Below are 13,352 nucleotides of genomic sequence, written 5' to 3' on the forward strand. Positions count from 1 at the left end.
CATGCCTCTGCCTGTGGGAGTCATGCTGGTAACTGTCATTCTTGCAATGCCTCATTGGACTTGTAGTTTTGCAACATCTCCCCGATGGGCGGTGCCGAGCCGCACGAGGAGCTGAGAGACAGAGGCATACAGATCATGACTGCACGGAGCTGTTGTAACATCCGTGCCATGAGCCATAAATTTGGCTTCTGCAAACTACAAACGAGCTGAGAGGAGGGGGGGATGGAAGTGTTCCGGAGGTGAGAGATAAGCCTGTCATGCTTGATATATGGGTGAGTGTAGAGAGGTGGCAGCATCCCCCCCCTTCCTGCTGCAGCTATCCTCTGTGTGTGTGTACTGTTTGTGCAGCCCCCAATTTGTAAGGCAAACTCTTTTACTGTCTAATTTTTGCTGTGATTTCCCAATCATCTCTCCCCTCTGGAACCATCTACTGATCTGCAAGCAGTATATTTCTTGATGATTGGAATGTCTCCCTTTTTTTATTTGTGCAGTGATGTTGACCTGTTTACTATGCAAGTTGCTGCTAAAAGACTCAATGGCTTTGTTAAAGTGATACTAAAAGGTTTTATTTTCTTCTTTAAAATTAAAATAAAAATAAAAATCATACTTACCTACTGATCTTCTGTATAATTTCCGCAGTCTCTGACCATTTCCTGTAGCATGCACGCAGTCTCTCTTATCTCGTGTAGCATGTCCCCAGTCTCTGACCATCTCCTGTACTATGTCCGCAGTCTCTGACCATCTCCTGTACTATGTCTGCAGTCTCTGACCATCCCCTGTACTATGTCTGCAGTCTCTGACCATCTCTTGTACTATGTCTGCAGTCTCTGACCATCTCCTTTATTATTTTGGGGGGAGAGCCATGCGCACTTGCGCTGCAATCGTTATGCATCGTGATGCATCGCGGAATCGAATCGAATCGTGGACTTGATAATCGTAATCGCATCGAATCGTGAGACGGGTGAAGATGCGCAGCACTAGTTTTGATGGTGCAGTTTTGATGGGCTAGTTTTGGATGGAGCAGTTTTTGATGGGGCAATGGACCGAACTGGATCCACACACGGTTGGATCACATTTACATCTCCAGGGGCACCGTCTCCAGTCAGTAGTATTGGTGGAGGCAAGACCACGCAGCACAATTTACCCTGAAATTGTATCTTTTCTAGTTACATTACATTTTAATACTACTGCTGCTGCCTCCATGCTGAGTAATGCTTCATGACCTCTCTGGCACAGCGGATCCACCAACAGCCTCCGCTACAAGCTACCAGACCGGATCGTAACAGCAATTGTAACTAAAACAATGAACTTTATGTTAAACCCTGGTTTGCGGCCTTTATACTGCAACCATTAGCCTGTCTTCAAGAGCAAATCTGCACTCTCTCTCTCTTTCTTGCTCTCTCTCTCTATATCTATATATATATATATATATATATATATATATATATATATATATATATATATATATTGTTGCTTTTGTTATGTTCATTTTTCAACCGTTTAGTTTGTGTTCGTCGTGACTGTGTCTGTGTACTTTTGTTTGTCCTAGGTTTGTGTTAAATAAAATAATAGTATAGAATGATTTTGCTTATTATGAAGTTAGATGTGTTGATGTTGATGTGTTAGATGTGAAGTTAGATGTCTTGAAAAACCAAAAAATCTATCTCAAAAAGAAAGGAAACATTTCCAAAAAATAACACTTATTATTATAAAAAAAAATCAAACTGAATGGCTCATGCGCTTCTGCAATTTTTCCAATTCACGCATTTCTCTCATTTGTTGCTCCTCCAGTTGCTTGTTTTGATTGGCTAAATAGCACATTTTCCTCTGGTTAGCAATAATTAATTCTTGCCTTTTTGTTATTGCTGCTTGTCTCAGCATAATCTCTTTTACAGCTGTTATGATATAAGAAAAAACAATTTGATTACAAAGACCGTTAACAAATACATAAAATATTTTTTTTTGCTTATTAATCAATCATTATCATGTCTATACATTTGTTGTGTGTCTAACACATACCCATAAATACCATATTATGGTTCTGCAATCTGACGGGTGCGCTTTATATGTTGTCCATTTTTATATCTACATTTTATTGTTGAAATGTTATTAATCATTGTGCACATATTTACCTTCCTGAGCGAGGGTCATAGGAACGCTGTCTTCCTCCTGCTCGTCTCCTTGAGAAGTTGGGGTGGGGGGGGGGGAGCTCCTCAGCTTGCACCTCAACAGGAGCTGGGGTTGGCGAGTGGGAGGTCCCTGGCTGCTCCTTCTCATCCCTCTCCTCCTCTGCCGCATCCTCCTCTGCCGCATCCTCCTCTGCCGCATCCTCCTCCTCATCGGCCTGGCGCCTTCTGCGCTTGGCGCGCACAACTGGTAGCGGAGCTCCTATAATAACACAATGTTCATATATTATAAAAATGTTTTCTAATGACGTATGCAAATTCTGTGTACTCTGCTGTATTGTATATGAATACAAATTGATTTATATAGACAGTTAACCAATGGGACAATGTTATATTAAAGGGTCTTGTGGGCACTACAGGGGACTGAGCGTGAGCTGGGCTGCCACCATGGTAAAATGAGCTGTTTTTGTCTCCTTTGTTTTGTTCAGACGATCTCATGTTAAAAAAAGGGCCTGATGGAGCACACGGGATTACTATAACAACCCCACGCCTATCACAGGAATTTAGTGGGAATCTATTGTAACATTCGGGGCTATAGCTCGGTGGGATTAAGTGCACAAACCGTTCGACCTGAACATAAAAAGGCTTTTATTCATAGGTCAACAAAAAATAAGGCTTTTCTCAGCACACAAGGAAAACTATAACCAAAAAGTCCGCTTAGCTTCAGCATTAAATAAAGTCTGCTTATCTTCAGCACCAAAAAGTAAGTCAAAAACAAAACACATACAGTTCGTTGGTAGCCGGGTCTTCACCCCCTGTATTCCAAAAGTCCTCACTGTATTGTGAACAGCAGCTATCAGACTTCCAGCTTGTCCTCACAGGTGCAATCTCCACACTCCTTCTCAACCTCCACCATCACTTCCTGTTTAAATGGGTGGTTCTCTGGGAGTGTTAACACCTTGTGTGCTGGCTCTTCAGTGTTTAGGAGTGGAGGCTCTTTCCCACCCAAATAGCACTTTAGAGCCTCCAGAATTCCAGGCCCCAAATTACTCTATCAAAACAGATAGAACTGCGAGCCAGTCCTCTCTGGATTAATTCTTACCTGGAATCCTTCACCCACTTTGGGTGACCCCCTGAACACTCTTCCCGCTATTTAAAGGGACCATAGCCCAAATAGTGGTGCTGTATAGCACCCGTCCAGGACCCAACCCTGGCGTCCTGTACACTATATATATAAAACTCAACGTGTGTGTGCATGTATGTATGTATGTTCCAGCATCACGTCCAAACGGCTAAAGATATTTACATGAAACTTGGCACACAGGTTACTTATATGTCAGCCACAAACATAGGATAGGTGGTTTAACCCTTACCCACCCCCATTTGCCATGGTCGGGGTTTTTCTTTAAAGTCCCATTCAACTCTATGGGAAATACATGTTACTTCATAACAGCTGTAGATATTTCAATAACACTTGGTCACATGTTACCTATACGTCCACTTAAAGTATAGGATCGTTAATTTATCCCTTAACTACCCACATTGGTGAGGGTCTGGGTTTTTGTTTAAAGTCCCATGCAAAGCAATGGGAAAAGTATGTTCCCACATAACTTCTGTGTTCCTGTCTGCTGTCCCATGTCTTTTTTCAACAGTACTATGAATACCTTGGCTGGTGGTGATATATGTTACCACAACATGGCGTCTTGGTTAACAACATCTGACCTTACATGAATTACATATGACCTTACATAACTGTCACCAAAGGAGCTGCGGTGGCTCAACGCGATTGCCACTGCTCTGACAAGCGATTCACCTCTGCAGCTAGGGGTTCGGATCCCGCTCTCGGCTACATGTGAATTGAGTTTGGTGGTCTCAGCCCCGCCCCTGGTGGGTGTGCTATGCGAGGTGGGGTTGGGAGGACCCCCTCACACCCGCCATTGCCACCCGGGGCATGGAGAAAGGTGGCAGATTGCCTCTGGGGGAGGCCTCCCAACTCCTGCAGGCCGGCTCCTCTCTCTCGAGTTCACGCACAAAATACACTTTGGAAAAAAAAACATAACTGTCAACAATAACTTACCTGGATGATATCTATCCCGAAGATGTCTGACCTGTTCCATGTGGCGCCTCTTCAGGTCAGACCACTTCTTGACAATCGCCAGGCGATTGTGTTGGCCGACGAAGTCGGTCATTAGGGCGCTGACCACAGCCTTTTTCTCAGGCTGCCTGCGGAGCTGGTCGTACCCCTTTTCTAGGAACCTCTGCAAGATGAAGAACAAAGTATATTGTAATACTTTTGTTTAAAGCCTTATGGATATATGGCGTAAATGTATGGTATTCAACAATTGGAAGCATTCTCGCCTTATTAATCAATGACAGGGGTAACATGACAGATTTTATATCCTGCCATTTCGGTCGCCACCTTTTTTGCATAAATATAGCAGCCATTATCATTTGCATAATTATATATATATAATTAACAACACAGGATACACGTATAGGGGAGATATGCGTTGCTATTCATCTGACCGCTATAATTATTTTTGGACACTGATAATGGGCCTGTACAATAGATTATTTTTTTTCATCCCTATCTTTATATAGGAACAATAATATGTTTGTTTATTTTGACTTTTTGATGAATTAATTTTGAATAAATAATGGAGTTGATGTTATTTAACAACTACAACTACCAGCATGCTCTGATACACCATGTAGCTCACCGTCACCAGCTGTACAACAATTATACTTTAACTCCCAGCATGCCTGGACAGTTAATGGCTGTCCGGTAATAATGGGGAGTTGTTTTGCAACAGCTGTAGGCTCCGTTTAGGAAACAGTGCCGTACAAGATGTTTTCTTTTAATGTGGAGGTGAGGGTGGCTATGTAGGGGTATGTGTATATGTTTTGTTTTTTAATTTATATTTAGTGTGGTGTAGTGTTTTTAAGGTACAGTCAGAGGGGCATGGGGTTCACAGTAGTTTCCCGCTGAGGGTTTGAGCTGCAGCGCCAAATTTGCTTCAGCTAGAAGCACACAGTAAGCCACAGCCCATGTGAATGTACCCTGTACATTCACATTGGGGGAGAGGGGGGGGGGGAGGTAATTGCAGCCAGTTGCATGCAGGGAGTTGTAGTTTTGCAACAGCTGGAGGCAGAATTATTTCACATTGGTCACTTTCCTCACTCTCCCATCTTCCCTTTCCCCACTTTCTTTAATTATTTTTCCCCGTATTCTGTTTTGTTTGTCACTCTTTTTGTTTTGGTGCTTGCACTTTATGTGTGGCGAGTAGGGTGCTGGTCCTCGGGCCGGTCTCTGAAAGTCTTGGGAGTTGGTAGACTCGGCCTTCTGGTTAGGTTCACCGGCTCTCATGGGGTCTCCCTTCGGGGGAGCCTCACCGAGGAGGGTTCTGTTTCGGCAGTCCCTCCGAGGATGTTGGGTCCTTGTGGCTTCGGCTGCTTGGACCGAGATGGGTCCATATTGCTTCGGCTGTATGGACCACAGTAACTCTTTTCCCTGTCAGGAGCCAAAAGCCCCGGGGGATCAGAGACGGGACCTTTTCGGAGGACCACTGACGTATGCACCCGTCGCAGTTTTTTGTGATGTCACTCTTTAGGTGTGCGCACATTTTTCCCTGCGCCGGGTGGAGTTTTTGGGTTGTGTTTTGCACGCCACAGGCTTTTCAACAGAAAAAAACAGCTGGAGGCAGAATGGTTGCAAAACACTACGGGTTTGTTACCTAACTCAGGGTTTCAAGACCAGTCCACCTCCAGCTGTTGCAAAACTACTACTCCCATCAGCCACGGTCTGTCAGTGCATGCTAAGAATTTTACTTTTGCTGCATCTAGGGTGCCACAGTTTAGAGACCCGTGCATAAATGCCTGAAAAATGTGGGCCTGCAGAACTTACAATACTAGAAGTGCCAGCATTCCCAGGCATGCTGGAAGTTGTAGTTCTGCAACATCTAAAGGGCAATATGTATTTGAACGTCCTTGGGCCTTGAGGACCCTGAAGTCAGGACGTTCGCATACGTCCTATGTCCAAAAAAATGTTAAATTCATTATGCTAAATAACAAGGAAAAGTGCCTAAATACACATTTACCAACCAGGGTGTCTGCAGCTGTCCAGGCATGCTGGGAGTTGTAGTTTTGTAACAACAGGAGACACATTGTTTGGGAAATACTAATATCTGATCTTATATACTAACTTTTAAACTAGACTAAAATGCAGTTAAAGATAATGAAATAACAGTGGTCAAAATACTTACACAAATCAGCATCTTTTCCTCAGAGACTGTGAAATTACTTCCAACCATTCTGCTCTGCTATTGCGATGCGATCATAAAGTTGGAAACTGGCAAGGGTCCAGGAAATGGTCGCGTGTTGGGCGCGTGTTGTTCGCGCAATTGCGCATGCGCGATCGAAAAATCGCAATATATATCGCAATCGCAATATTTTTTTTGCTAAAATATCACAAATATTCGATTTCAGAGTGCTCCTACAGCAGTTTTTTCGAAATATCTGCAATCAATTTCGCATTCGCATTTTGTGAAATTGCGCTAAAATATCTCGAATATTCGATTTCAGAATGAGCCAATCAGAGCGCTCCTACAGCATTTGGGGAAATTGCGCAATAATTATCGCATTCGCAATATTGCAAAATTTCGATAAAATATAACGAATATTCTGAGCCAATCAGAGTGCTCCTACAGCATTTGTCGAAATTGCGCAATAAATATCGCATTCGCATTTTGCGAAATTTCGATAAAATATCACGAATATTCTGAGCCAATCAGAGTGCTCCTGTCGGGAAAAAAAAATCGCAATTATTTTCGATTTCGCAATAGCGAAAAATCGCAATCATTTAATTTCGATAAAATATCACGAATATTCGAATTTAGCGAATATATCTCGAATATTCGAATATATATTCGAGATATATCGCGAAATCGAATATGGCATATTCTGCTCAACACTAGTTATGAGTGGCCCCTCTCCTTCTTTTTTTTTTCTTTTTTTTTTCTTTTTTTTTCTTTTTCTTCTCTTCTTCTCCCTATCTCTTCATGTTTGGAATGCCACTTGATTGGTACTAGTGTCAGAAGTGGAGTATCTTCAGACAATATACGACTGACTGCAAATATTATTCAAGACTCCAACATACACTCCAAATCCACGCTACTACTTAGGCCCCGTACACACGGCCGAGGAACTCGACGTGCCAAACACGTCGAGTTCCTCGTCGAGTTCAGGGATGAAGCCGCCGAGGAGCTCGGCGGGCCGCCTTCTCCCATAGAACAACGAGAAAATAGAGAACATGTTCTCTATTTTCTCGACGAGTTCCCCGGCGGCTCCATCGAGCCAAAAGTGTAGAGACGACAGAGTTTCTCGGCAGAATCCGGGTTTGACCGAGTTTCTCGGTGAATTCTGCCGAGAAACTCTGTCGTGTGTACGAGGCCTCAGTCTTGACATACACAAAGCTTTTGACAGTGTGAGCTGGTCATATCTTGACACTCTACTCCCCAAATATGGCATCATCAATGAATTCCTACACGGCTTTAAAGCTCTCTATCACAATCCGCAAACACGTATCAAACTCCCAGGCTACAACTCCGACTTTTTCCCCCTGACTAAAGGCACTAGACAAGGATGCCCCCTCTCCCCCCTGCTTTTCGCCCTGGCCATAGAACCCCTTGCGTGTGCTATCAGAAATAATTCTGACATTAAAGGATATTTTAAGGGTTCCAAAGAATACAAGCTGAGTCTTTATGCAGATGATGTTCTCCTGTTTATAACTGAACCTCTTATCTCTCTACCTAATCTAACCAAAACCCTTGACATCTTCCACGACCCGACAGGTCTGGGGGTAAATCTATCTAAATGCTCAGCTCTACCAATTAATATCTCCCCAGCCCTAATATCCTCTCTTAAAGATTATTTCCCATTTAACTGGCACGTGGATTCGTTTAGATACTTGGGTATCCAGATTACACCTTTGTACAACACATTATATCAAGCAAATTACCCTCCCTTATTCAACAATATTAAAAATCTACTGAAACTTTGGTCTTCGTACCAGATTTCATTCTCGGGTAGAATAGTAGCGGTAAAGATGATGATTTTACCTAAACTTTTGTTCTTGTTTAGAGCTCTTCCTCTTATTCTACCTAAGAAAACGTTAGATACACTGCAAAGAGAGACTAACAAATTCATTTGGCAAAACAAGAAATCCAGATTTGGCTACTCCCTTATGTTTAGGCCCCAATTAAAGGGAGGTCTCGGCATCCCAAACATATGGCTCTTATTTATCAGCCAGATTTACCCAATTAGCCCAATGGTATGCTACCTAACATCAAATCCCTTGGCTCCGGTTCGAGGAAGAATCTATCCTACCTTTCAATCTACAAGGACTTATGTGGTCCAAGACCATCCCAACACAAAAAATTAGACCTTTAAAACTTATCGTCACCCATACTCTCCAACTATGGAACAGACAAGCCCCAAAATTCAAGCTGTCTTCCGACACTCCCCCACTGGCATCTTTCCTAGGTGATTCTCGTTTTTCACCTCTAGATAATGCCCAAGATCAAAACTTACTGACAGCTTGGAAGTCACGTAACTTAACGCATTTAAAATCACTCTCCCATATGAACTCATTTCTCACTTTTCCCAGCCTTCAAACAAAATACAATCTCTCTCCTGATGAATTGGAGAACTATACAAAAATAAAACTTTTCTTCCAGAAATATTACTCACTTACACTCCACCCCCCTTTCACACAATTTGAACAAATTTGTATTTCCTCCCCTCGTGATAGTGGTTTAATCTCCAGAATATACAAAAGTTTAAACGAAACTAACATGCCTGAGAAGTCACATCCCATATTACAATGGGAATCAGACTTAAACACCTCTTTTACTCTCGAACAATGGGACACTATCTTCATAAATCTCCATAGATGTACCAAAACAACTTCAATCAGAGAATCCGCTATTAAATTGCTCTATAGGTGGTATCTTACCCCAGCCAAACTTAATACATTTTATCCCACTCTATCTCCACTCTGCTTCAGGGGCTGTCCCACTCAGGGAACACTATTGCATACTTTTTGGGATTGTCCACACCTTAAGAACACTTGGCACAAGGCCAGTATTGTTATAGACAAAATCTCTGGAAAAAAGATTCCCCTCACTCCCCAAATATGTCTTCTGTTCTCCCCTATATATGATATCCCTATATCCAGCACAAGGCTTATACATACATTCCTCAGCTCCATCCATTGGGCCATAGCATTTAATTGGCGCTCCACGTCGGTACCTTGGCCTCAAATCCTCAACCGCATTACAAACATTAAACTCTCTGAGAGAATTCATCATACATTATATGATTCTATGCCCCTCTTCCAAAAAAATGGATTCTCTGGGATGCCACATTTCTGGTTTAGAATAAATGTCTATTAACTGACACCTTCCTGACTGTTTTTTCTCTTCTTCTGTACAATGTTCACTGTTAAAGACTTTTGTATGCATACATGTACCTACATTGTAATCTTTTATATACTTTGACCTTTTTCCACAATAAAAACCATTTGTAAACAAGAAGTGGAGTATCTTTTTCTTTTTCTATTTTTTTATTTTCTTTCGCTACTCCCTCTTTTTCCCTATGTTCTTCTTCCTTTTTATGAAGATGATATGCATTGAAGAACAGAAAGAATGTATAATGTATTTTACTAGTAATGGCAGATGGTCATCACTTACGTTTATCTGTAGTGTATAGGGGAAATCCCTGTATGATGTAAACAATAAAATAAAATTGTGATGAGGCGCACACACAGCATGTTGATTCAGGTGTTTAAAGATATAACACCTTTATTTACCCAAACCTTGTCCTGCATCTGCAGTTAACAGGGGGCAGGATAAAACATCAGGGATCAGGTTATCACACTGAGATGGGGGAGTACTTCTCTGGTTAAACAGAGTTTTCGTTCATTTGTCCCATCTCTGCATAGACACCACCTCGAGCAGGGTGACACAGATGCCGTGTCATCCGTTCGGAGGGAGGTGTCACTAAGCTTTAAACATCCGGCATATTATGGAAGCGCGGGCATTACAATGCACTCCGCGCCCATAGTTTTGCATAGGGAGATACCATCAGCCAAAAACAGGACCTGAGAGGGAACTCCAGGACTGAGTGGGCGGGTACCATCCGCACACATAGCTGATGTACTATAGGCTGGAGCGTGGATGGACACACCAGCTCTGCCTATTTAAATTCGGAGCCAGCATTGTGTAGCTACGCCCTCTGAAGACGGGAACCAATCCCGGAACGCGTCAGGGCGTGGCTACACGACAAGTCTACACCCATACAGACAGCAGTTGTATAGAACGAGCAACTTGTCAGCTGGAGCTGAGCTGACAAGCAACATAGCTACGTGAGCTAATAGTCCTAACATCTGATGTGCCTGTATTTTTCTATTACATTGTAAGCATAACATTTTGTGAGGGGCTTGGTTTGAATAAAAAGCAGTATCACACTATGTTTCTTTCCTATGCTTATTTTCCATGATCATACTCTGCCCTTGATTACCCATCCACTCCACCGAGAGACGCTGGTAATAGGAGGAAAGATATTTAGAGGCTTCCAGGATACATCCTAGGCATACCATTTGAAGGAGCCCAGCAGGATCACAGGAGTTCTCAAGGCTGATTACACCATAGGCATCTGGTGAGTAGAACTCCTAAGGGAGACCTGTATGTGAAGATCTTTGTGTGGACACTTCAGGAGTATAACAACGCACAGGAATTACAATGATTTTAGAGACTTTTTTATGCTAATGCGTTTTTTTGGTAAATGGACTTTGTATCATCGTTTCTTTTGCAATTTCAACCATTATCATTTCAGTGAGGTTTTGTGCTCTTCTTTTTCACTCATGGTATATGATTGATTTGGAGTGACAATTGCTCTCACCAAGGGTGAATATCTATCACCATAAGCAGAGGGGTAATTTTAGATTTTTTTCTTTTACCTAAGCGCTGTTAGTGTTTCCATATAGAGACACCTTTCCTAATAAAATAAAATTGTAAACAAACTACAGAGGACACGGGCAGTAGCTTTAGGTGCAAACTACAGAGCACACGGGCAGTACACACCAAGTAGCTTTAGGTGCAAACTACAGAGCACACATGCAGTACACACAAAGTAGCTTTAGGTGCAAACTACAGAGCAACCGTGCAGTACACACCAAGTAGCTTTAGGTGCAAACTAGAGAGCACACGTGCAGTACACACCAAGTAGCTTTAGGTGCAAACTACAGAGTAACCGTGCAGTACACAGCAAGTAGCTTTAGGTGCAAACTACAGAGCACATGGGCAGTACACACCAAGTAGCCTTAGGTGCAAACTACAGAGCAACCGTGCAGTACACACCAAGTAGCTTTAGGTGCAAACTACAGAGCACACGGGCAGTACACACCAAGTAGCTTTAGGTGCATACTACAGAGGACACGTGCAGTAGCTTTAGGTGCAAATATTTTTTTTGCCCTAAATGGATGTTTTTTGAATAGCACAATAGAAGAAAAGTATCTAAAGGGTGTATATCACAGTAACATATGCAGTGCTGGTGTAATTTGATTTCTGAAACAGGACTGACTCCTATCTATTTCTCTCCCTAAAAGCAAAACCAGGAACCTTTCCCTAAAGTATCTAAAGCAGAGTGACTTGCTGTGCTATGTAGATCGCTGAGTAATTTGATTTCTGAAGCAGGACAGTCTGACTCCTATCTAATTCTCTCCCTCATAGCAGCAGCAGCGCCAGCCTTTCCCTACCCTAAAGCAGAGTGCACATGGGCAGTACACACCAAGTAGCTTTAGGTGCAAACTACAGAGCAACTGTGCAGTACACACCAAGTAGCTTTAGGTGCAAACTACAGAGCACACGGGCAGTACACACCAAGTAGCTTTAGGTGCAAACTACAGAGCACACGGGCAGTACACACCAAGTAGCTTTAGGTGCAAACTACAGAGCACACGTGCAGTACACACCAAGTAGCTTTAGGTGCAAACTACAGAGGACACGGGCAGTAGCTTTAGGTGCAAACTACAGAGCACACGGGCAGAACACACCAAGTAGCTTTAGGTGCAAACTACAGAGCAACCGGGCAGTACACACCAAGTAGCTTTAGGTGCAAACTACAGAGGACATGGGCAGTAGCTTTAGGTGCAAACTACAGAGCACACGGGCAGTACACACCAAGTAGCTTTAGGTGCAAACTACAGAGCAACCGTGCAGTACACACCAAGTAGCTTTAGGTGCAAACTACAGAGCACATGGGCAGTACACACCAAGTAGCTTTAGGTGCATACTACAGAGGACACGGGCAGTAGCTTTAGGTGCAAACTACAGAGCACATGGGCAGTACACACCAAGGACTTTAGGTGCAAACTACCGAGCAACCGTGCAGTACACACCAAGTAGCTTTTTTATGCCCTAAATGGATGTTTTTTGAATAGCACAATAGAAGAAAAGTATCTAAAGGGTGTATCTCACACGTACAAATATGGTGGAAACACTGCAAAAATTTTTTTTTTTGCCCTAAATGGATGTTTTTTGAATAGCACAATAGAAGAAAAGTATCTAAAGGCTGTATATCACAGTAAGACATGCAGTGCTGGTGTAATTTGATTTCTGAAGCAGGATCCCTAAAGTATCTAAAGCAGAGTGACTTGCTGTGCTATGTAGATCGCTGAGTAATTTGATTTCTGAAGCAGGAAAGTCTGACTCCTATCTAATTCTCTAACTCAGAGCAGCAGCAGCGCCAGCCTTTCCCTACCCTAAAGCAGAGTAACATGCTGTGCTATGTGCCTCTAGCTTATATGGGTCACATGCTGCACTGGCCAATCACAGCCATGCCATTAGTAGGCATGGCTGTGATGGCTTCTAGGTCACACGAGTTAAACAAATGTTTGATTGGCTGCCCTGCAGCGCGCCATTACATTACTTATAGTAAATTGTTCGGGTCCGGGTACCAAAAATCCAAAAGTCCGGTACGAACCCGAACTTTATAGTTCGGGTTTACTCAACCCTATTCAGGAGGGATATAGGCCGATGACTCCCGTAGTATGATGGGTCCTTACCCTCTTTGGGGATGACGGTAATCTGCGCCTGTAACGTGGAGGCATGAAATGTGCCTCCTTCGTTGAGGCTGTTAAGCATTTCACCAGATGGTCGCCCAGAGATG

General features: G+C 42.9%; 1 protein-coding gene across 1 annotated transcript in view; it reads right to left on the reverse strand.

Annotated features, from left to right (window-relative positions):
* Window positions 1-13,352, reverse strand: part of NLRC4 (NLR family CARD domain containing 4) — an 806,697-nt gene that overhangs the window by 153,073 nt on the left and 640,272 nt on the right. The window lies entirely within an intron of this gene.

This window comes from Rana temporaria, chromosome 4, assembly GCF_905171775.1.
Source record: "Rana temporaria chromosome 4, aRanTem1.1, whole genome shotgun sequence".
NCBI classification, from domain to species: domain Eukaryota; kingdom Metazoa; phylum Chordata; class Amphibia; order Anura; family Ranidae; genus Rana; species Rana temporaria.